This window comes from Sinohyriopsis cumingii, chromosome 15 (assembly GCF_028554795.1).
Source record: "Sinohyriopsis cumingii isolate HCF-2022 chromosome 15, ASM2855479v2, whole genome shotgun sequence".
Classification (NCBI taxonomy): Eukaryota; Metazoa; Mollusca; class Bivalvia; order Unionida; family Unionidae; genus Sinohyriopsis; species Sinohyriopsis cumingii.
The window spans coordinates 66933656-66956660 of NC_142975.1; the positions used below are offsets into that span (position 1 = coordinate 66933656).

Below are 23005 nucleotides of genomic sequence, written 5' to 3' on the forward strand. Positions count from 1 at the left end.
TCATTAATTTCCGTAAACCCTGGAGAGGAATGAAAGTTGCATTTTTCCACAAGTTGCTCTTATATTTACATAATATAATTCGTGTTAGAGAAAAATAATTGATAAGTAATCTTTCCCTGAAGTGGACGCTGCACTATTAATTTCTCATGTATCTTTTCTGTCTAAGTAAGAAAAGGAGCAGTTTTTGTTTCCATGTTTACCTGTTATAAAAACATGCAACAGAAAGTAATCGATTACTTCTAAGTTTATTTATAAAATATTTCCAAAAACAGTTTGATTGCCATTTGAATGCATTACATGGTGAAATAATTGATGATATATTTCAATCAGGTAGTTTTGTATCTTTTTGAACATTGATTAAAAACGTTTCTGCTTCATTTTTTCAGACTGTGAAAGGTCATTCTATGCAACATGTTGCCGCATAGGGTGCTGGGTTATCTCGTGACAATTAGTACAGACCGATATTGCTTCAAAGACTTTAATTTTATATGTGGATGTGACGAAATGATGGCTATAATGTAAGTGAATTAAAATTTTATATTAAATCACATTATAACTTAAGGAAATAAAGGACTCAATGAACATACATGTACTTCTTTTAATATTTAATTTACTTCTTCCTTTTAACGAGGACAATGTGCGTTTCTTAAAAACATTTTTGATGTTAGAGCACACTTACCCCGATGCTATCAAACATTTCTGGGGATATCAGTTACTGCATCACTTCCACTAACAGATTGTCTTAATTTTACAATTTTATGATTATTCATATTTAGAGGACGTAACATTTCCGATCTTTGGGGTTATAGGTCAACCCCACGGTGAACCTATTCATCCAATTCGTTACTAACAGTTCATTTCTTCTTGCATATTTAGAGGTATCCAATTTTATATCGCCTGCATCAGTCAATGTACAAGAAAGTGTGAAACTAATATATAATATAATTACTTATTATAGAGTAAAACAGAGGTTCAAAAAGAAAAGACAAAATATTTGTACAAAGAGTTATGACAATTTCCCAAAAGATCACAATTTGAAATTATGTGCCACATAAGGTGGTAATTATAATATGTAATTATCACGTTTAGAGATTACAAAATCAGAAAAAAATAGTGAAATCGATATTCAATATAATAATGATAAATTACACAAACATGATGCCTGTTTTTTTACGAGGAAAGGCAGTATTTTAAATTAATTAATATAAAATTATGGTTATATTTTATTCTATATTAACTTATATTCTTGTATGACATTTTTGTTGTAATAAATTTGATTTCAATAGCAATTTTAAAGAATGGTACTAACAGCTGCCTCGCTTGGCGCTCAGCATTAAGAGGTTAGTGTTAGGACTGGTTGGCCTGGTGTCAGGATAATGTGACTCGGTGGGATATGATGCTACATGTCTGCGGCATGATGCCCCAGTGCTAACATCACTATAAATTGCCACACTGCAGACATCGTAGCGATATGACTGGAAAATTGTTAAAGCTACGTTAAAAATCCAAATCACAAACACAAACACACACATTCTTATAATTATCAGGTCAATTAATTCTTTAGCATGAGTATGACCATGATAAGGTGCACAGTTTATGCATACGTTAAACACATAATTGTATATAAGGTTTGTGGCACAGTTTCCTTCTAAATCATCATCTTGAACGTGTTATAATAAATATTTTTTCTGGTAAAGGCTTTTTTTCAATGAAACATGTTCCAGGTCTAATGTGTGTGAATGTACAGGTTTGGATGATCAAGTTTTCAAAGATATCCATAAGTACATGAAATTTAGCTAATGAAATAAACGAAACAGTTAGATACACTAATCGATGTACTATGTCATAAATATCATAAGAAAGCGAGTGGGTAAAATTGAAAAACGAAATACAGCTTACTAGAGAAGTAGTGATTGTGTAAAACAAATGAGATTAACACGGTATTAAATGGAGAAAATTATTTTTTGTTAGCATAATTAGTTTTGTGAATGGCTAGAACACCTCACTTGCAGCATGATCTCACATTAAATGTTATAATAAAATATAAAATGGGGCTCTCAATTATTGATGATAGTTTTACATTTAACAAATGATTCGTTTTCAAGTTATTGTCTACTGAATTTTCCAATCATAACGGAGACTTTTGTAATTTGATAAATCTAGAGCATTGAAAAAATTTAAACATTTTTGCCAAGTACTTTTCTTTTTTATGTCTTCTTACGAATGAAGATGCAAATTTGGCCAGATCTTGATTCCAACATAATGGTACTTTTCAGTTTCATAATATGGAATAAATACGTCAAATTTCTTTTTCTCTTTCTGTCCCTCTAACTGCCCTAATATATTTATCTTCACTGATTTAATACACAGTTAAGGAGATGTCATACTCTAGTTCTAATATTTTTTTACTGATGAATAATGCTATGAGGCATTTGTCACCTAACCTATCTATATTTTGATGGTCTGTACATATTATGACTCCGTTAAGTTTTGCACTGATTCACCAAAATAGAAGAAGACAAAAACGCGCCACCTGTATTTTTTTAGATGCAAGCGTTTATATTTATCACCCACGTGGACGAATAATTATGGTAGTTTTGATTTATCAACTGATACCTATGTGCATCATTGAATATTCAATCCTGTCAAACATACACCTCATGCCTTCGCTTATTTCCCATCCAAATTTACCATTTAAAATGTTGTTGTTGCAGGGTTTAACGCCATTATTCAGCACACGATAGGCTATACATGACGGCCAGTATTAATGGTGGAGGAAGAACCCGGCAAAAACCCCGGAAAGAACCACCGACCCACGAGAAGCTACTGGCAAGCTTTCTCACGTACCCACATTAGCCGAATCCGAGACTCGAACCCACGGAGACAGAGGTGAGATGGCAGTGATCCGTAACGGAGAGCGCTTTAGACCACTCGGCCATTCGGGGCCCCCCATTTAAAATGTAGAATGAACATTCACTTACATCACACATTTCACCACTGCTCATTATGTTCAAAGATCTGGTAATATTGTGAAATTATTTGCATTCAACCTTCTCTCTTTTTTGTTGCTGTTGCAGGGTTTAACGCCATTTTTCAGCACAATATAGGCTATACATGGCAACCAGTATAAATAGTGAAGGAAGAACCGGCGAAAACCCCAGAAAGAACCACTGACTCACGAGAAGCTACTGGCAAGCTTTCTCACATACCCACATTGGCCAAACTCGAGACTCGAACCCACGCAGACAGGCGAGATGGCAGTGATCCATAATGGTGAGCACTTTAGACCACTAGCCCCCCCCCCCCACCTCTTTTTAGCATTGTTCTCTTCATAAGCCTGCTAGCTAAGTGTAGCTGAATCCTTGCAGAACAAAACGGGTGTATTTTCAGAATTATGACTTTCCTACCACCTCTGAATTGTATGAAAACTAGATGGATGAATGGACTGATAGATTACTATGTGGTTTCTTGAAAGCACTAAATGAAAGTGTGTACGTGTGTGTGAGATTTGTAATGATTTTTTTTAGTCATATCACTTTGATGTCGGCAGTGTGGCATCTTATAGTGATGTCTAGCACTGGGGCATTACGCCACAGACACATAGCATGATGTTCCACCCAGTCACATTATTCTGACACCAGGCCAACCAGTCCTAACACTAACCTCTAAAATGCTGAGTGCCTAGCGAGACAGCTGTCAGTACAATTTTTATAAGTCTTTGGTATGATTTGGCCTGGGTTCAAACCCGTGGATTCCCTCATCTGAGGCAGACGCTCTAACCGCTAGGCCACCGAAGCGGTCACTAAATGAAAGACGAAATGAATATACATACAAGCAGTGTAAATCTGGTGGTGTTTAGATTTACGACTTTGTACAAGATGTAAAAGAGGGAGAAGACAGAGAGAGTATGAGAGAACGGATTAAAAAACGAATGACAACACACAGCTCTGGGAAAAAATCTTTTTTTAAATAAAGGTTGATATCTCCTGCAAAACATTTGTATGTCAATTATCAGATTCTCAAATAACACGATCATATGCTACTAACGCGCTAGATTCCAATTTCCTGCGATTGTTCCATCTATGATCAGCACTCTTACATTGTATTGTTTTATCAGCCACTAATGGGCCATAAATACATGGCATTTATACAGTGAACTAAGTGGAATATCAAGCCCACCCCCCAGCATAATTTGGGGACTCCTTCCAATATAAAGTTGCTTGATGGGAATTTTGGGCAGGGGTTGCTTGGCAGTAGCTATGCTACTATTTTTGAAAAACTTCCTTTATAATGTAACAATCAACCAAAATACAGTCAATTTGACCTTCCTTTTGGATATCAAGGTTAAGTCAATTTGACCTTCCTTTTGGATATCAAGGTTCAGTCAATTTGACCTTCCTTTTGAATATCAAGGTTAAGTCCATTTTAGAAAAAGTCATTCATTTGTAGTCAATGTAAAAATCACAAAGCAATCCAAGACCAAGAAAACTGTATATCAAATATAACCAAATAAACAAAAATTCATCAAAGAGACTGACAGTGGTTGAAAAGAACTTGAAGGAATCCAAATCAATGTCTTACCTCCATTTTTTGTCATCTGCCAAGTATTTAAACCACACACTATATATTCTTGAGAATCTCCAAGTTTTTTTTACCTAGTTTTTTCTTCTTCTTTTACTATATATATTAGTCAATGTAACAGATGATCAGAAAAATATCCATGCTTTATTCATTTAAGCATTTTCACATCATCTTTATGGATGCTACTCATGTGAATACATCATTCCTTTAAAATATTTTTGTAAATAAACAACTTGAAGTCACTGTAGTATTAATTATGTCATTTTTTTTACGGCAAGATATTAACAAATTCCCTACATCTATATAAAAGAATTGTACACAAAATTAAATTTGTAGTGTTGAAATGTCATAAAGGTACATCAATGCATTGATACAGTTTAAAATGTGATCCATACAAATTAAAACAAAAAAAAAATTATTTAATCATTACGATATGAAAATGTATTAGTGTGTTGATACAATGTATTATTGTGTTTATACAATGTATTAGTGTGTTGATACAATGTATCAATAATCATGTTTTAATTTGTATAAAGTATTAGTTTGAGCTATTATGGTCTGGATGTACAGTACTTAGTTTCTTTTCTTCAATTAGAGATTCATTATTAGTTAATACATTATAATGAATACTGTTTCTACAGTCAATGAATAATGCATATTAAATCTACTACAGTCTTGGGTATTGGATTTTACTGTAACTCAATATTAAGTCAAACAACAACTGTCCAAATTCACCTGGTGAACTTGATTTCTGTCCATGTAATTGGTTACCCACATAACCGATAAATTTATCTTTAAAAGAAAAACGTAAAATGTGTGATTCCATTGGTCCATGTGATCTGAATATTTGTAGAGATGGCATCAATACATAGTATCGGTCAGGGCCCCCAAGTGGCCAAGTGGTCTAAAGTGCTCACCGTTACAGATAACTGCCATCTCACCTCTGTCTGTGTGGGTTCGAGTCTCGGGTTCAACCTATGTGGGTATGTGAGAAAGCTTGCCAGTAGCTTCTTGTGGTTCGGTGGTTCTTTCCAGGGTTTTTCCGGATTCTTCCTCCACCATTAATACTGGCCGCCATGTATAGCCTATTTTGTGCTGAAAAATGGTGTTAAACCCCACAACAACAACAACATAGTATCAAACAGGTCATGTAGGTATTCTGTACAGTCTTTCAGTAAGGAGTGTCGTTGTTTAGAATTTTGATTTCACACACCTTTAAATGGCAAGTTTACTTTTATCCTCATGCGACCAAATTCCTCAAAAAGTCAATATACACATGCCTCGCAAAATACATACCACAAATTCAATGATACAGTACAGGACACTTTTGATCAAGATCAGCCTACAGGTATGACCCAGTAAGAAACGGGTTGAATATCATGCATTATGATGCCACAATGAAAGCCACCTGTGTTTAAATTAATAAAAACCCATTTTATTTGTTATGACTAGAACTGCCATCCTCTTTTTCTTGACTAAGTTTACTTCCTGGCCACCATTATAAACTGTCCATAGCAATTAATCATTTTCACCTGGAAGTTTATTGATGACAGTTAAGGTATTGTGTGCTCAACAATGAGGCTTGAACACACTTTTGGTTAAACTATATTAGGATTCAATTTTAGAGCAATTAATATTTTAATTTAAGATGAGTAAATACACCTGCATGACAAAGCAACAGGCACCTTCATTAATGCTCTTGTCTCAAATTGTCAACATTCATTCTCAATACAACAGCAACAGTCCAATTAGACATAATTTTCATTTCAATTTCAAGCATCTTACTACAGGAACTGAAAAGGTTTACTACTGTTGTGTATCCTTGGGAAAAATACTTTGCCCCAACTGCCTTGATAATAATTAGCCTACTTGTGTTGCTGTGCTATAAAACACCAAAACAATGTAAGCCAATCATGTTCAGCAACAAGTACCAATTCAACACAATAATAGCCAATAATTCATGCACAATAATTCGTCACAAATTTCATCGTTATAATTACTGAAAGATATGTTAATAAAAGAACAAATAATGTAATTTATAATGTGTTCATAATTATGGTATGTTTTCAACAAATACCAATAATAATAAATGACATGTATATACAAAATATATCAAACGTAAATGCTTCTAAACATCACAAAAACATCTGCACAAATAACTTTACAAATCTTAAAAACAAAAGTTGGTACTCTTTTCTGGGAACAGTGGTGTATATTCACAAAATTATACATGTACTTTGTTCGGACTTGGCAGAGAGTGTGTGTGTGTGTGTGATCTGAATTTTTAATGTAGTTTTAAAATTTTTTTAGTCATATCGCTACGATGTCTACAGTGTGACAGTTTATAGTGATGTCTAGCACTGGGGCATCATGCTGCAGACATGTAGCATGATGTCCCACCCAGTCACATTATCCTGACACCAGGCCAAATAGTCCTAACATTAACCTCTTAATGCTGAGGAAGCTGTTAGTACCATTTTTATAAGTCTTTGGCATGACTCAGCCAGGGATCAAACACACAACATCTCACATCCGAGGCAGATGCTCTAACCATTAGGCCACCAGAGCAGTGAGTTGGCCGAGAGAACAAGTCTGATATGGCATAAGTATATATCTGAACAAGTCAGATATGGCATAGGGATTTGTCAAAACAAGTCTAATATGGCATAGAGATTTATCAGAACAAGTTTTGGTATGGCATAGGGATACACAGACCTGTTTACTATTACAGTTTCAACATACTATTGGTTCTGGAGAACAAAGAGAAAAACAATCTTAGAAAGAGTTCTATAAGCATGTAAGATATTGATTTTGTTAAAATTAGACTTTCTTTACTTTTTGAAGTTAGATAATTTTATCAGTGAATTAGTATTTAGTAAAAACAATCCCATCATGAATGTGATGCTTGTAAGCATTGTTTTGAAAATTGCATGCTTGGGTTGGTGTGTGTCATTATTGACAGAGGACTAAATTTACTGACCGATTAGTTTGAGTATTACTGACTTGCCTCAGATGCAGTAAACAGGTCTGGATACATCAGAACAAGTCTGATACAGCATAGGGATACATCAGAACAAGTCTAATATGGCATAGGGATACATCAGAACAAGCTTTGTAATGGCATATTGATACACCAGAACAGGTCTGATATGGAAAAGGGATTATATGTCAGAACAAGTCTGATATGGCACAGAGATATGTCAGGCTGAGGTGCATTAATGTACCATATCGAGCAAGTGCTTTCTGAGGAAAACGTATCCCACTTGAGCCAATGATGTTGTAGTCAGACTGGTTTTGGGTTCTCTCTGTTCAAATTTCTAGAATATTCCATCTCATGTGACCTATGACTTCAGATGAGGAGACTCTAATCCCATGAGAGATAAGCAGATTTTGTATTATGGCTATTAAAAAATCATTTTAAAAGCAAAAAAGAATCATATTGATTGTAAAATTTACAGTTAAACAGTATAATTTTTCTTCAACTGCATAAACCATTGGGTCTATCACTCATTTATCAACTGAAAACAATTCAGTGCAATACAGAGGTCCAGGATGACCTTCATTACATCCGAGTAAAAAAACTATCTGGAATTAAATGAAAACTCACTTCAACATGGGTCAAGTGATGTGTAAAAAACATGCTCTCTTGTTCAGTGACTCAAAATTTGTACAATCCAAGGAGTTCATATAATTTGTGTTCATATAATATAATTTGTGTGTACAGCAAACTTCACCTTGAATGGCAATACTGTATTTACTTGCTTGTAAGATGAGAACAACTGCAAACTGTACAGATTCGGATCTGCCTTATCATAATGTGATGGCAGATCTGGGTCCATGTAGATTGTCAGTAGTTATCAACAGAAAAAAACACACAGACCCTCATCTACATGAACATTATGCAACAGCAGATTAGGGTCTAAGTTGTTTGAAGTTGGACTTAACTTATAAGCAAGTACATAGAGCAACAGCATTTTCTAGTGGTTATGGTTATGTGATAAACTGAATCAAACCATTTGTGATCATTTTGTGAAACTCATTGAATAATACCAATCTTTTTCTCTGAAATCCTTACAAAAACAGAATTATTGAAGGGGTTTCAGATAATTCATTTGAAATAAGCACAAACAAAAGATTCTCTGTGTAAGAAACTTATAAACAAAATGTATCTGGTGATCTGGATGCTCTTTGAATGTCCTTACAAAATGTATCTAGTGATCTGGATACTCTCTGAATGTCCTTACAAAATGTATCTAGTGATCTGGATACTCTTTGAATGTCCTCACAAAATGTATCTAGTGATCTGGATACTCTTTGAATGTCCTTACAAAATGTATCTAGTGATCTGGATACTCTTTGAATGTCCTTACAAAATGTATCTAGTGATCTCGATGCTCTCTGAATGTCCTTAAGCACTGTTACTTCCTTTTATGTATCCATTAGAATCCGTCATGAGCAAGGTCTCCTTGGACTGGTTAGATTTTTCCTCTTGAATTTTCGTATACACATAGAACAGCACACCAATAATTACCAGTCCATTTCCAAGCCACCAGAGAAATGTTTTGCTTTCCTGGTAGATCAAAACAGCAATAAGTGTCTGTGTAACTGATTTGGCATTAATACTTATATGGTGTGTTACTGGAGATGTATATTTTATCTGCATTGCACTGACCCAACCAATGGAAAGACTAAGTATTCCTGTAAAGGTTAGCAGTAACCAAAATTTGGGCTGGAAAGCAATGTCGGAGCTAAAAACAGACTGTACTTGTCCTGAACTGACTACAAGAGGAAGGAATATTAACACACTATTTAAGTTATTGAAATATGCTAATTTCAATGATTCTCCTTCTAATAGAGTTTCCACCTTCTTGAAATAAATACCACAAACTGCAGCCATAAAACTAGCAAGCACACCATATATAATTCCGAACACGCTCAAAGTTCCTGAGACATCTTCTTGGTCTATGCCTAACACAAAACCAGCTATTATAATTAGGCAAGCTATCCCAGCCTGGCATGAAATTTTCTTCCGAAGCATACACGCAGACATTAGTATTGTAAATATAATTGTTATAGACCTTGCCACTTGGTAAAATGCTACATTTATATGTTTCAACATAAGATTGTTAAAAACCAGGCTTAAGACAAAGGAAAATGATAACATGAGCATATCACTTGATAGCAGGAGACTGAAGTCGATTGTTGGTACCCTAATTCCAAGAGTTGTTTGTTTTGATATTGCTCTAAGAAAGAGAATAAAAGCAACAGCACACATTGACTGGTACCAAGATGAGAATATTGTCAGGTCATTGTGCCCGAATGCTCCACTCAAAATGTGTTTGTTTAAGAAAACCAGTGATATTGATACCATCCAATAAAGGCCAATTACTCCCGCTATAATGCCATATGCGGTTCGCTGACTGGATGAATAATGAGTCATTTTCACTGAAAGTAAAAAAATAAAAGGATAAAATTCAGTTTTGATAAAAAGACTTCGATTTTATATTTTTTTTAATGTAAAGACATAGCAAAGAAAGCAGAAGTAATTCCAAATTGAAGGCATACCAGCTACAGGGGCCCAGAGCAGCCGAGTGGTCTAAAGTGCTCACCGTTCTGGATCAATGCCATCTCACCTCTGTTTGCATGGGTACGAATCTCAGGCCCGGCTAACATGGGTATGTGAGAAAGCCTGCCAGTAGCTTCTCGTGGGTTGATGGTTCTTCCCAGGGTTCTTCCTCCACCAGTTATACTGGCCACTATGTATAGCCTATCTTGTGCTGAAAAATGGCGTTAAACACTACAACAACAACAACATAACAGCTACATAAACATTGTTATCATCAACATGCATAGAGGAAGACATATTTACCAAAAATGGATGTACTAAATTTCTGTTCATAATAAATCAAGTACTGATACTATTATTTCATATTCTATTTTCCACCTATTTATAATAGACATGATTCTATAAGAAGCCAAATTTATTGCTCCCATATCATTTGTTACTGAATGATGCCCACGATTTTACACGTGAAAAATGACCTCTGCATTGTCTTTTATTACATTTTAAGGTTATTGGATGTTGTTGTTGTCCTGTGTTTAACATTTTTTAGCACATGATAGGTTATTTATAGCGGCTAGTATAACTGGTGGAGAAATAACCTGGGAAAACACCAGTAAGAACCATCGACCCATGGAAAGCTACTGGCAAGCTTTCTCACATACCACATTGGCCAAGTCTGAGACACAAATCCACATGGATAGAGTGAGATGAGAGTGATCAGTAAAGGTGAGCACTTTAGACCATTTGGTCACCCTAGGCCCCATGATTATTGGTATTATACTTGGTCACTTATGATGACCATGAAGTATATTACCGTTTCATCATTGGCAAGTAAATCTCTCAGTTACTCTCAGGTACGATACATTCACAATACATGTGCATGTACAGTTATTGGCCTTCGAGAAAAGCCTTCTTTGTACAGAGCACCCGTCAACAAAAGAAAAATAGTGTTCTATACCTAGATAGTTCTTTATATATCTAGGTTTCACAACAAATAATTTAGATCTTCTACTATTACACAACTGTCTATCAGTGTGAAACAAGAGTCCCTGTTGGGGACTGACATCAATAAAGAAAGAGAAATAGGAAATCTCTTTGGTTTTTTAACAATGTTGCCACAATATTAGACTATACACTAGCAATGCTATTAAAAATTTGTACCATCAAATCGTCAGGAGGTAAAGTTTCACATTCCACTCATTCAAAATTCAAATGTTCTCAAATTTGTTAAAATCCGTTGATTGTAAGAAGTCTACAGGTCTATAGGGAATCAGTGCAAAATTCTTAAACACGGGTGCTGACTATATCGATCTAAGCATTTACCTCCGTTATGAACTATTTGATCAAAACTGGTTCTTTTCCTGACCAAGAGACATCTGTTAAAGTCATGCCTCTCTTCAAGCCCCTGATGCTCTACTTTCTGACAAGAAGTGTTGAAACCATCTCTGACCAACAAGATTTCAAATTGGCCAAAAAGACATTCTTTAGAAGACTTTTGTTGTTTTCAGGAGAATTAGTGAGAAGATTTTTTAATATTTTCAGTGTGGCAATCATAACAGATGTAACAACTTGACATCATAAGAAAAGAAGTCTTCTGGTGAAAACTTGATGTAGATATGATTTTTCTAACAAGAGTGGCACTAATAGTTTCAATGTGGCCACTGTGGTGGTAATATTGAATGTCAAATGAAACATTTTTTAGTTAAGACCAACATAACACCATAAGAAATATGTTTTTTTGTTCAGATGGAACAGCAATATCAAGGATTTTCAAAATGACAGCTGCAGAGGCCATGTTGATATCAGATTGGTACCAATTTTACTCAGGACCAACAAGACATCATAACAAGTCTTTTAGTGAAAACCCTGTCCTGATATGACCACTCTGATGATGGTATTGGATGTATGGGTGGCACCATTTTCACTTAGGACCAACTAGACATCATACAAATTCCGGTGAAAATTCCTGACTGATAAAACATTCCATTCTGGATGCCAAGATTTTCAAGACAGCTGATGTGGTGGCCATATTGTATGTTGGAGCAGCACCTCTTTAATGCAGGACCAACTAAACCATGGGATGAATGTATGTGTAAAGTTCCTTCACATGGTTCAGTAGAAGCAGTGATAACTAACTTGCACAAACTGACTAATGGATGTTGAATGCGCCTCTGGCTTTTTACCAGACTACTGATCAACGCTGTTCTTTCCTAAAGTCAAAACAACTCAAACATGTCAATTAACCTGTATCTCTATTCATTTTCATCAATACACAATTTTAAATGTTTAAAACAATCCACTTGTGACAGATGACTTTAACAAAGATTACTAATTTTTCATATTGTGAAACAGAACTAGAGAAACTTATTGTTGTAGATTAATGTTAGATTTCAGAAATGTATATTACCTGGTCATTCACAATATTCTACCATAGAAATTAGGACTGTATGGGCATTCAAACTGAACAGAAACTTGTCTATATTTTACATTTATTTGAGTCTGCATCATTTATTGTTCTTGGTGTCATTACTCTACTACTGCTAATCATTACAACTATCCAGCTGTTAGCTTTACACATGGTGTCATTACTCTACCACTGCTAATCATCACAACTATCCAGCTGTTAGCTTTACACATGATGTCATTACTCTACCACTGCTAATCATCACAACTATCCAGCTGTTAGCTTTACACATGGTGTCATTACTCTACCACTGCTAATCATCACAACTATCCAGCTGTTAGCTTTACACATGGTGTCATTACTCTACCACTGCTAATCATCACAACTATCCAGCTGTTAGCTTTACACATGATGTCATTACTCCACCACTGCTAATCATCACAACTATCCAGCTGTTAGCTTTACACATGGTGTCATTCCTCTACCACTGCTAATCATCACAACTATCCAGAGGTTAGCTTTACACATGGTGTCATTACTCTACCACTGCTAATCATCACAACTATCCAGCTGTTAGCTTTACACATGGTGTCATTCCTCTACCACTGCTAATCATCACAACTATCCAGCTGTTAGCTTTACACGTGGTACTTTTCTTTAGCCTTTCTGCCACAAGTCAATGTAAATTACAAATAACTGTGACTGGTCCAATTATTTAAATGCCATATTTCTTGAGTTAAAGTTAGCCAAATGAAGCAGTTGACACATGCACCACAGCAAGTGCCCATTTCTTCCACAGTCGATTTTCCTTTTGACAAAAAAAAAAAATGATAGTTGCAATGTTTACTAAAATTTATACACACGTACCACATGTTGTTTAATTGAAATGATTAGAAACTCGACCTCCTCCGTCTACCTGATATGCTTACTGAACAGCTGACAGCTATTCTAATATGCATAGCACACCTCACTCAACATTTTATCTCTTACTACGACTGAATTCAGAAAGATACATGTTCGTTGATTACATCTGACAATTTCTGTAATACATCTCAAGGAATGTCATGATAATGTTTCCTCCTGTTGTATATATGATGAAAATTATCCATAATGAAATCGCAATCGTACTGCCTGAACATACACACAATTTATCTTTTCTGAGATTAACAATGGCTAAGAAACTATGTACTAGCTTACAAACTTAAAACGATGTTTCTTTAAAATAAAATAGTACTAATGAAAGGTGTTGTGTTGTTAATCTTGTTTGAAGGTAAATCTTGTAATGTAAAGAACATTTTATCAACATTATTAGCAAATTACCTATTAAGATGTAACCAATTTTCCTCAATGTATGATTTTTCCTAGTGATGTGGCATTCAATCAGAAATTCACAGATGCATACTTTGAGAAAAGAATGAACAGAAAAATCAAGGGGCCCTCAGTGGCTGAGTGGTCCAAAGCGCTCACTGTTCCAGATGACTGCTATCTCACATCTGTCTGCCTGGGTTCGAGTCTTAGGCTTGGCTAATGTGGACATGTGAGAAAGCTTGCCAGTAGCTTCTCGTGGGTCAGTGGTTCTTCCTGGGATTTTCCAGGATTCTTCCTCCACCAAGTTATACTGGATGCCATGTACAGTCTATCTTGTGCTGAAAAATGGCATTAAACCCTACAACAACAACAACAACAACAATAACAGAAAAATCAAATTAAAAAATCCAATTAAGATGTGGAAATGTATACTTTCATTGTAACGTTTAGTTCCTGCATATTTGATTTTGTACACATTTACAGGCAATAAACTAAACAAACAATCTGAATGTAAAAACAGTGCAGCCTTACAAAATAACAAATATTCATGAGCCTCGTTTCTTCATGGGGCTGGTAGTATGGGGCTGGGAGTATGGACATTGTGGGGCTGGTAGTATGGACACTGATTGAATCAGAATCATTGAAATGTTGAATCAGATAATGAATACCTGTAGCTGAAACATACGGAATAGAGGTCTTTCACCAAAAGCAATCACCCAACACATACTTAGCAATGGAAATCTATCAAGGTTTTTGGCACCCTGCTTTAGAAACCCATAGGGAAAACTCATGACCAAATGTTTGTCTAGAAAAACTGCCAACAAAATTCCATTATAATTTTGAATATGATCATTTTTTAATGAATATTTTTTGGTTGCCTAACTGGACTGGACACATTGAGAAAAATGGTTGCCCATCTTTAATTTTTAGTTGTCCCTGGCTCCGGGACAATGGACTCTTCTATCCGTATAGAGTTATGGATCCACATCATTATTAGCAAAGATTTCATGAAAATATGTTTGTCTACAGTAGGCCTTGTCAAACAAGTTTTGAGCAAAAATCTTTCTGCTAGTTGGGTGTGAGATTAAATTTAAGATCACAATTGTTATCGTGTTATCGAAGCCTCTCCAGCAAGAACTAAGTCTATAAGCACCTGCTTGGTAATTTTAAAATTTTTTGCATCAATTGTTTTTACATATTTGGATCTCACCAGTGATAAGCCTTTACCGCTGTAATTTCTATTTTTATTTTGTATTAATCTGTAATGAGCTTGTAGAGTTTTACTTATTTACACTCACTGTTAGACATTGGGTGGATGTAAAATCAGATGAGCAAAGAAAAAGACCCTGAAAAAATATTTGTCATGCAAATATTTTATTTACACAATTGCTCCATCCTTTAATGAAAATAACAATTTATATATGGATGAATGAATAATGTACCTCAGTGTATGGATTTTCATCTGACATGGTGCAGTCAGTGCAAGGATCTTGCCCAATACTGTGTAATGCTACCATAGCCAGAAGTTAAGTGCAAAAATGAAACGAAGTCAGCAAAATGTGAAAAGTAAAATGTGAAAAACAATGTCACGATGGCTTTGTTGAAGAAATGTGTATGCAGTGTATATAATCATCTACAAATAGATTTTAGCATGAACAATTTAAACACAAAACACAATGTGTGAAATATGGATCAAAGTGACCACTTCTGTGATGAGAGTGTAGCACCCATTAAGATGCATCCCTTCATCAAATTTCGTGATTCCATTTATGACGGTATGCTCACATGCTGCAAAAAACCCATGCTAAATACAAAAGCTTAATCAACCACGATGGCCACTATAACAGGTGGAGGAAGAACCCAAAGCCTGGGTAAGAACCAATGACCCACTGGTAGCTACTGGCAAGCTCTTGCACATACCCACATTGACTGAGTCCGAGACTCAGCCAATAAGGGTATATAAGAAAGCTTGCCAGTAGCATCCCATGGGTTGGTGGTTCTTACTGGGGCACCAACAGGTTCGTCCTCCACCAGTCATACTCGCTGACATGTACAGCCTATCTTGTACAAGAAATCGCATTAAATCCCACCACCCCAAAACCCAACAACAACAACTAATGTACGTTTATGGACAAGATTAGCCCCCTTTGACTCCTCCCCTGGGGGAAGGTGCTATGAAACCTATTCCAAACTGTTGCCTATTGCCTATGAAAAATGAATGGTTGAGATGCAGTGAGTGTGTATATATGTATAATATTGGTGTGGATGCCAACAAAAATGCCAGGTACTTCAATAGTTCTACTCTCACTTTATAGTGGCAAGGTAACAAGGCGTATCAATAAAGATGGTGGGACATTTGGAATGGGATGAATAAATTAATGTTCCAGCAAACAAGTCTAAATATGTTAAACATATTCATATAGTTAGTATTTTGTTCAATATATTGTGCTAGCTATGGCTGATATATTGGGTTATCACAGAATTATAGTGTGACAACCTCGAACCCCAAATTTCAAAAATGGATTTATCCATGTTTGAACTCCAATATGTAATAACATTTTGTTGCCTTTTTCATTATACACAACACACTGTAAGCCAAGTGACAGATTGCTGATATCCGCCTGTATCTACCAGTATGCTGTAAACCAAGTGACAGATTGCTGATATCCGCCTGTATCTACCAGTATGCTGTAAACCAAGTGACAGATTGCTGATATCTGCCTGTATCTACCAGTATGCTGTAAACCAAGTGACAGATTGCTGATATCCACCTGTATCTACCAATATGCTGTAAACCAAGTGACAGATTGCTGATATCTGCCTGTATCTACCAGTAACTGTTTGTCAATCATTGTTTATCTGAAACTGAAGTGGGCCAGTCACCAATCTCAATTTATGTAAACTACTAAGTACTGGTAACTATACTTATACCTCTTAGCCCTCTTCTACTCTTTCCCTACACTCAGAAAATACATGTAAGCTGTACCAACACCAACTTCCCTTACACACACAATATGATTGGCTAACCATTACCATTCAAGGTGTGGCCCAGGAAGTAATTGCTGACCCAGTTTTTCAGCAAAATATGATCCATTTCCCCATGAGTGACTCTGGCTGTCTGACTTCCCCTTCTTCATGCTTAAACTATCCATTATGTTTGATTGTTACATTTGATAAGTTTTATAACTTCAATCTTCATGCATGGTTTCTGATTATAAACCTGATATTGGTAGCCAGTTTATTTGATTCATCCCGCCGTATCTAATATTACACTACATTTTCAACTTTTTCTCAAGATAAAATCGCTTAATAATAAAACTTCAAACAGAAATTTCTATTTAATTATGTGACCTAGTCTGTTCTAACATTATTTTGAGGTGAAATGACTATTTTCAACAATAACAGGCATTCTTCGTGTCATACCTGTTTGTTCCCCCACAGTTAATTAAAGATGACTAAGGGTTATGCGCTTCAGTTCAACATCATTCTCAAATGTCCGTCTTGGCCTCTGTAATGTAAAATTGTAATTCATGAAGCATACAATTCAAATGAAATGCTCAAGCTTTTAACTTAATACAACACTGAATAATCACTTATGTACCCACTTATAAGTCAAGTTCGACAGAAAACTGCAAAGACCCAAATCTGCTTTCACATAATGCATTGACAGATCAAGGTCAATGCAGTTAATTAGGTGTAATCAGGCGAACAACACAGATCCTGATATGCCAGTGCACTATGCAACTGCACATCAAGGTCTATATTGTTTGGAGTTGGACTTCACCAGCAAGTGAATATATATGGTAGAAATGCACCCATGTACTTTTCTTGTGGTGCAAAAATTGATACGCTATTAAGATAAATTGCATTTGTTTGGTTTGTTTGAGTATAGAAATTTTAGACATTGTTAAATTTAGAGGTAAACAATACTGTCAAAATCTCCGGCACTACAATGAGTTATCCTTTAGTTCACTGCTACTAGAAAGATGAGAATTTACTTGCAGATAAAACAATATTTGGCTCTTGTGTAATTGTTGCATATTATATCCCTCTTGCAGTCACACTTGTACCATGTGGTTTCAAGTTCTTGATTTAAAACATGTGAAAATATGAGCCTTAACTGCACCTGAAGTTTCATTGGTAAAGGAATGAAATTTTTTTTGTCAGGATCCAGAAATATACCACAAAAATGGTCATTTTTTGGCATTATGCAGTTTCACCAGAAAATTCTCATTTTTCATCAATGTATTAGTCTATGATGAAAGCAGATCTTAAAAATTGTTTGCATCTGAAAGGAAAATTTATTTTAAAAAAGTTTGATACAAGAATAAAAAAAGTGAAAATTCAAAGGAAATATGAAATGAAGAATGAGAGGTGTACTTTCTTTTGATTGTTCAAACTCTAATATACACTTTTGTCATATATACAGATCTGTGGAAAAAATTATTTCATTTAATTGGCTTCCTTGGATACTTATTTTTGATTGTATGTATAAAGAAAACCATCATTTTTATCACAGAAAACATAAAAAAGGTCAGTGATTTTATCATTTCATTAAAAAGGGATTTAGAAAATTCTGTAGTGTCCATATCCAATTTTTTTGTTTACTTTTCGGATACTGACAACTCTGATATTACTTTTACATATAAGTGTCAGGACCAAGGATGGAATAACCTTTTTGAAAAAATGCTCAACATTTTCAATTCATTAGTTAAAACCTGGTTACAGACACTAAAAAATGTATTACCAGCACAAACCTCACAAGTTATTATTTTCTGATGTATTAGGATATTTGGAAACATTTGATGGCATCGTTATTAGATCATCTTAATCTTAACTCATTCGGCCCCAAAGGTTTTTGTCATTTTTGCCTGAAATGCGCACAGGAAAGACATTTGGGGGGCTATTTCTGAATACATTGTAAAACATTGGCTTTCAAGATTTTCAATGAGACTAAAGCCTAGTTGTATTAGAAACATCATTTTCCATTGGTTATTTTGCTTGTACATGAGCAGAAGGGTAAAAGATGGATTGTTTTGGGTTTTTTTTGTTTGTTTTTTTGCTTAATGGACCCATCATTTTCATATGGAGACACGCTCTTTATTCCAAATGCCCACCTTATCCTAGCTTTTGCAAAGGTTCACCCATCTGTGTGCAGTTCAGACCAGTCTGCCTTAGATCTGAGGCCAAAAGGTCTAAAATCCGGACACAAAATCACATTCCAACCACAAGCGAATTTTGGGTGAAAAAAAAAACGGGTCCAAAAAATGAGTTTTTTCTCTCTGTATTTTGTAGTGCAACTAGAACTTCCAGATTATTTGGTATCATTTTAGAGCTATATCTGTCTGCTTTTTTGTAATACCACCCACGTTGATGTATCTTAAATGACCTTGATGCTGCCGAGATCGGAAATAGGATATCATCCTCATCACGCCCAAAGGCGGGATTGGGGCTGAATGAGTTAAACACTTCCATGAGACGGGATGATGTAACATGTCATAATGCAATTCTGCATCATAAAATATATTCATAATAAAAATAAGAATAATCACTCCCTGCATTCATAAACAAATGGGTTTCAAGGACCCTAACTTTTGTTATGACATTCTAATTAGAAGGAAGAGATGCTAAATGATGGAACAAGAAGACAAAACAGTTTCTGACTGTAGTAATGGTACGTATGTACATATTCAACATGTAAACTAATTTCTGTAGAGTCCGTAACTGAAACTAGACTTATGTCATTATAGTATCTGTTATGGTCATTTCTGGGGAAAAAATAAAAATCACGTACCTGAAGTATATCCCTATATAAAATGTTTATGTAATTAGCCCATTTAGTATGTTTTGGCCATAAAATTTTACCCAAATTTGTAATAAAGACCAATTCTCTTGTTATCTACCATCTATGACTTGAAAAGATGGCTCTCAGACATCCATACAGTTATAAATGTACGTGTATTAAACAAACAGTAAGAAAATGATTTGATGACCTCTAAACTACACTGAAAATTGGTACTATTACAGTAAAACCTGTCTTGAGAGACCACCTTTTATACCACCTTTTTTTTTAGAGACCAGGATCTCCATGGACAGATTTATTGATTATATAGTGTTATGACCTGTTATGAATGACCACCTGTCTTGAGAGCCCATTTAATCTTTTAGCTTAATGGGGTAGTCTTTGAAGAAAAGTTCAACTCTATGATGATGAGAGAAGGTTATGAACACTACATAAAATCATTTCTTTATTCAACTCATAAACCTAATTTTACAGAAAATGAGATTAAAATACATTTAATGATCTCTTCTCTGCTTGCTTAAACAAAAATTCCAATTTAATGTGATTTTTAACATTTTTATAAGTTTATAAAAATGGAATATTAACAACCATCATTGTATTGTTCAGTTTTAATCAATGTATATTTTATAATACATACCTATTAAATTAATATGCATTATAAAAACAAGTTTAGTGATACTCAACATCGCCTGAAAATGATGATAAATCTAAACAGAAACCAGGAGTGTTTGTAATAGTATGTCTGAAGTCATCTAAGCAAAGTCCAGCCTATATTATTTTTGAGGCAGAAATGCTAAGTGTTGGTGACTGAATTTCAACTGTGCTACATGAAAAAAGCAGGAAACATTTTTGTCTGGCCAGAATTTGATCAAGAAGATATTTCAGGTGAAGCAATAAAGCAGCTTGTTTCAACATAAAAACAACCAGAACTTGTCAATGAAAGAGGGCATTTAAAGTTGAATGTCACAGAACTGAATAATGTTTAGGCAGAACAAGTGAAATTGCATGGACAGGTTTATTTCAAATGGTGTATTTCTAGTAAATTCATGCACTCTAGAAAATATTAAGAAAATAATTTCTTTGTTTCATCCAGGTAGTGAGTTTCCTTGCTGACCACAAGTCCACTGCACTGGACACTTATAACATATAAATTTTAGCATATATTGAGATATATGATTCAAATGTAGTGTCCATAACCTTCAGACAGTACCATTAATAGCCCTGTATAATTCTACAAAACTCCCATTAACCATGTTTAAAAACTATAAGTTGGAGTTCATTATTAATTTTTGCACAAGCATATAATGTTCAGCTGAAAATTTCATGCAAGTTTGTCAGAATATGGTTTGATTTATTTTTGAATTTAAGCAGAACTGGTCAAGAGAAATGCTTTTGGTAAAAGAGCTGTAGCTGTATTATTCACTTTTTCCAGTCAATATATGCCACTTAACAAAGAAGTGAAGCAGAAACTTCTGATACATTGCTCCAATGAAATAAATTTTTATTGTACTTAACAAATGAGTGTACATCAAGTTTCCACAACCCTTTTCTATGTACTTAGTTAATCAATTGATATTTATTTATTTAAGTTCTACATCTGTTATTTTACATAAATAATACAAGTTCTAACCTTTTCTTTTATTTATGTATATGTTATATGCACCCTGAAGTGTCTGTAAACTCTTCCACTTGATGTAAAACTAATGTAAACAATGTATTTATAGTCAACTGTTCAACAAAACATGAAAAATGTATAGGTCCAAGATGATGAACTTCACGAAAAAATTATTTGCACAGAAATTCAGACCAAGTCAAATCTGAACTGGGTGAGAAACTTTTGGGTGAAATGCCATGTCTTAGCTACTCGCTTTAACAGTAATTATACCTTCTATTTATAATGAAGACTTGATGTGGTAATTGTACCTTACTTTCACAATGAAGACTTGATTTAGTAATTGTACCTTACTTTCACAATGAAGACTTGATGTAGTAATTGTACGTTACTATCACAATGAAGATTTGATGTAGTAATTGTACCTTACTTTCACAATAGTGACTTGATGTAGTAATTGTACCTTACTTTCACAATGAAGACTTGATTTAGTAATTGTACCTTACTTTCACAATAGTGACTTGATGTAGTAATTGCACCTTACTTTCACAATTGTGACTTGATGTAGTAATTGTACCTTACTTTCACAATGAAGACTTGATGTAGTAATTGTACCTTACTTTGGCAATAGTGACTTGATGTAGTAATTGTACTTTACTTTCACAATGAAGACTTGATTTAGTTGTTGTTGTTGTTGTTCTAGGGTTTAACGCCATTTTTCAGCACAAGATAGGCTATACATGGCAGCCAGTATAACTGGTGGAGGAAGAACCCTGGAAAACCTAGGGAAGAACCACTGACCCACGAGAAGCTACTGGTAGGCTTTCCCACGTACCCACATTAGCCAAGCCTTGGACTCGAACCCACGCAGACAGCGGTGAGATGGCAGTGATCCGGAACGGTGAGTGCTTTAGACCACTCGGCCACTCGGGGCCCCACTTGATTTAGTAATTGTACCTTACTTTCACAATAGTGACTTGATGTAGTAATTGCACCTTACTTTCACAACGAAGACTTGATTTAGTAATTGTACCTTACTTTCACAATGAAGACTTGATGTAGTTAGTATCTGTACCTTAATTTCACAATGTTAACTTGATGTGGCACTTGTACATTTCAATATTTAGTTGACAATAAAAATAATTGTATATTGGTAGTAAATGTCAACAAAAGAAACCAAGCATTCAACTCTGATATTCATCAACTGATTTTTAAACAAAAAATTTCTTTTTTGGAGTATTTTATTTAACACCTTTACCATTTTCATTATTTGTACGAGATCAATGATAAACCATTTAAGACAAGTTGTCTTATTGGTTGATATCCACAGTATTTACCAATAATTATTTTATGGCCAGAGAACCAGTCTACTGGTGTGGTTTGTATGTCAATCTAATTTATAAACTATTTTTTATTTTTAATATATTAATGTTAAGTTCTATGGGAACTTCATCAGTAGTACAATCCCTCTCTGGTAACAGTCACATAAAGGTTCTGTAAGATACCTTGGGGAGAGTTAATTCTTGAATTTGGGGACACAGAGAAATGTTTCCAACTATGCGAAAATGACATTTTTCATAAAAATATCCTGGTAGAAAATATCTCCAAACAAGAGTCCCTCAAAAGGACTGATGTACTACTGGGAGAAAATAAATTCCAGGAATTCAAGAAAAGACCATATCTTCCTTTTAACTGCCAAGTGTAGAAACCATTGATTATAATCTTCAGCAAGAA

The 23005-nt window shown here is 34.8% G+C and overlaps 1 pseudogene across 5 annotated transcripts in view; it reads right to left on the minus strand.

Moving 5' to 3' along the window:
* Positions 1–936: 936 nt before the first annotated feature.
* The window catches only part of LOC149781981 (GDP-fucose transporter 1 pseudogene), a 49664-nt pseudogene continuing 27595 nt past the window's right edge, over positions 937–23005 (minus strand). For 4 of the 5 annotated variants that reach the window (XR_016414838.1, XR_016414836.1, XR_016414839.1 and 1 more), the window contains 2 exons: positions 17280–17364; positions 937–10026 (listed from right to left, as the gene is read on the minus strand). The product of XR_016414838.1 is annotated as a GDP-fucose transporter 1 pseudogene, transcript variant X3 (transcript). The remainder of the gene's footprint in view (positions 10027–17279; positions 17365–23005) is intronic. The other variant, XR_016414840.1, reaches the window with a different exon arrangement.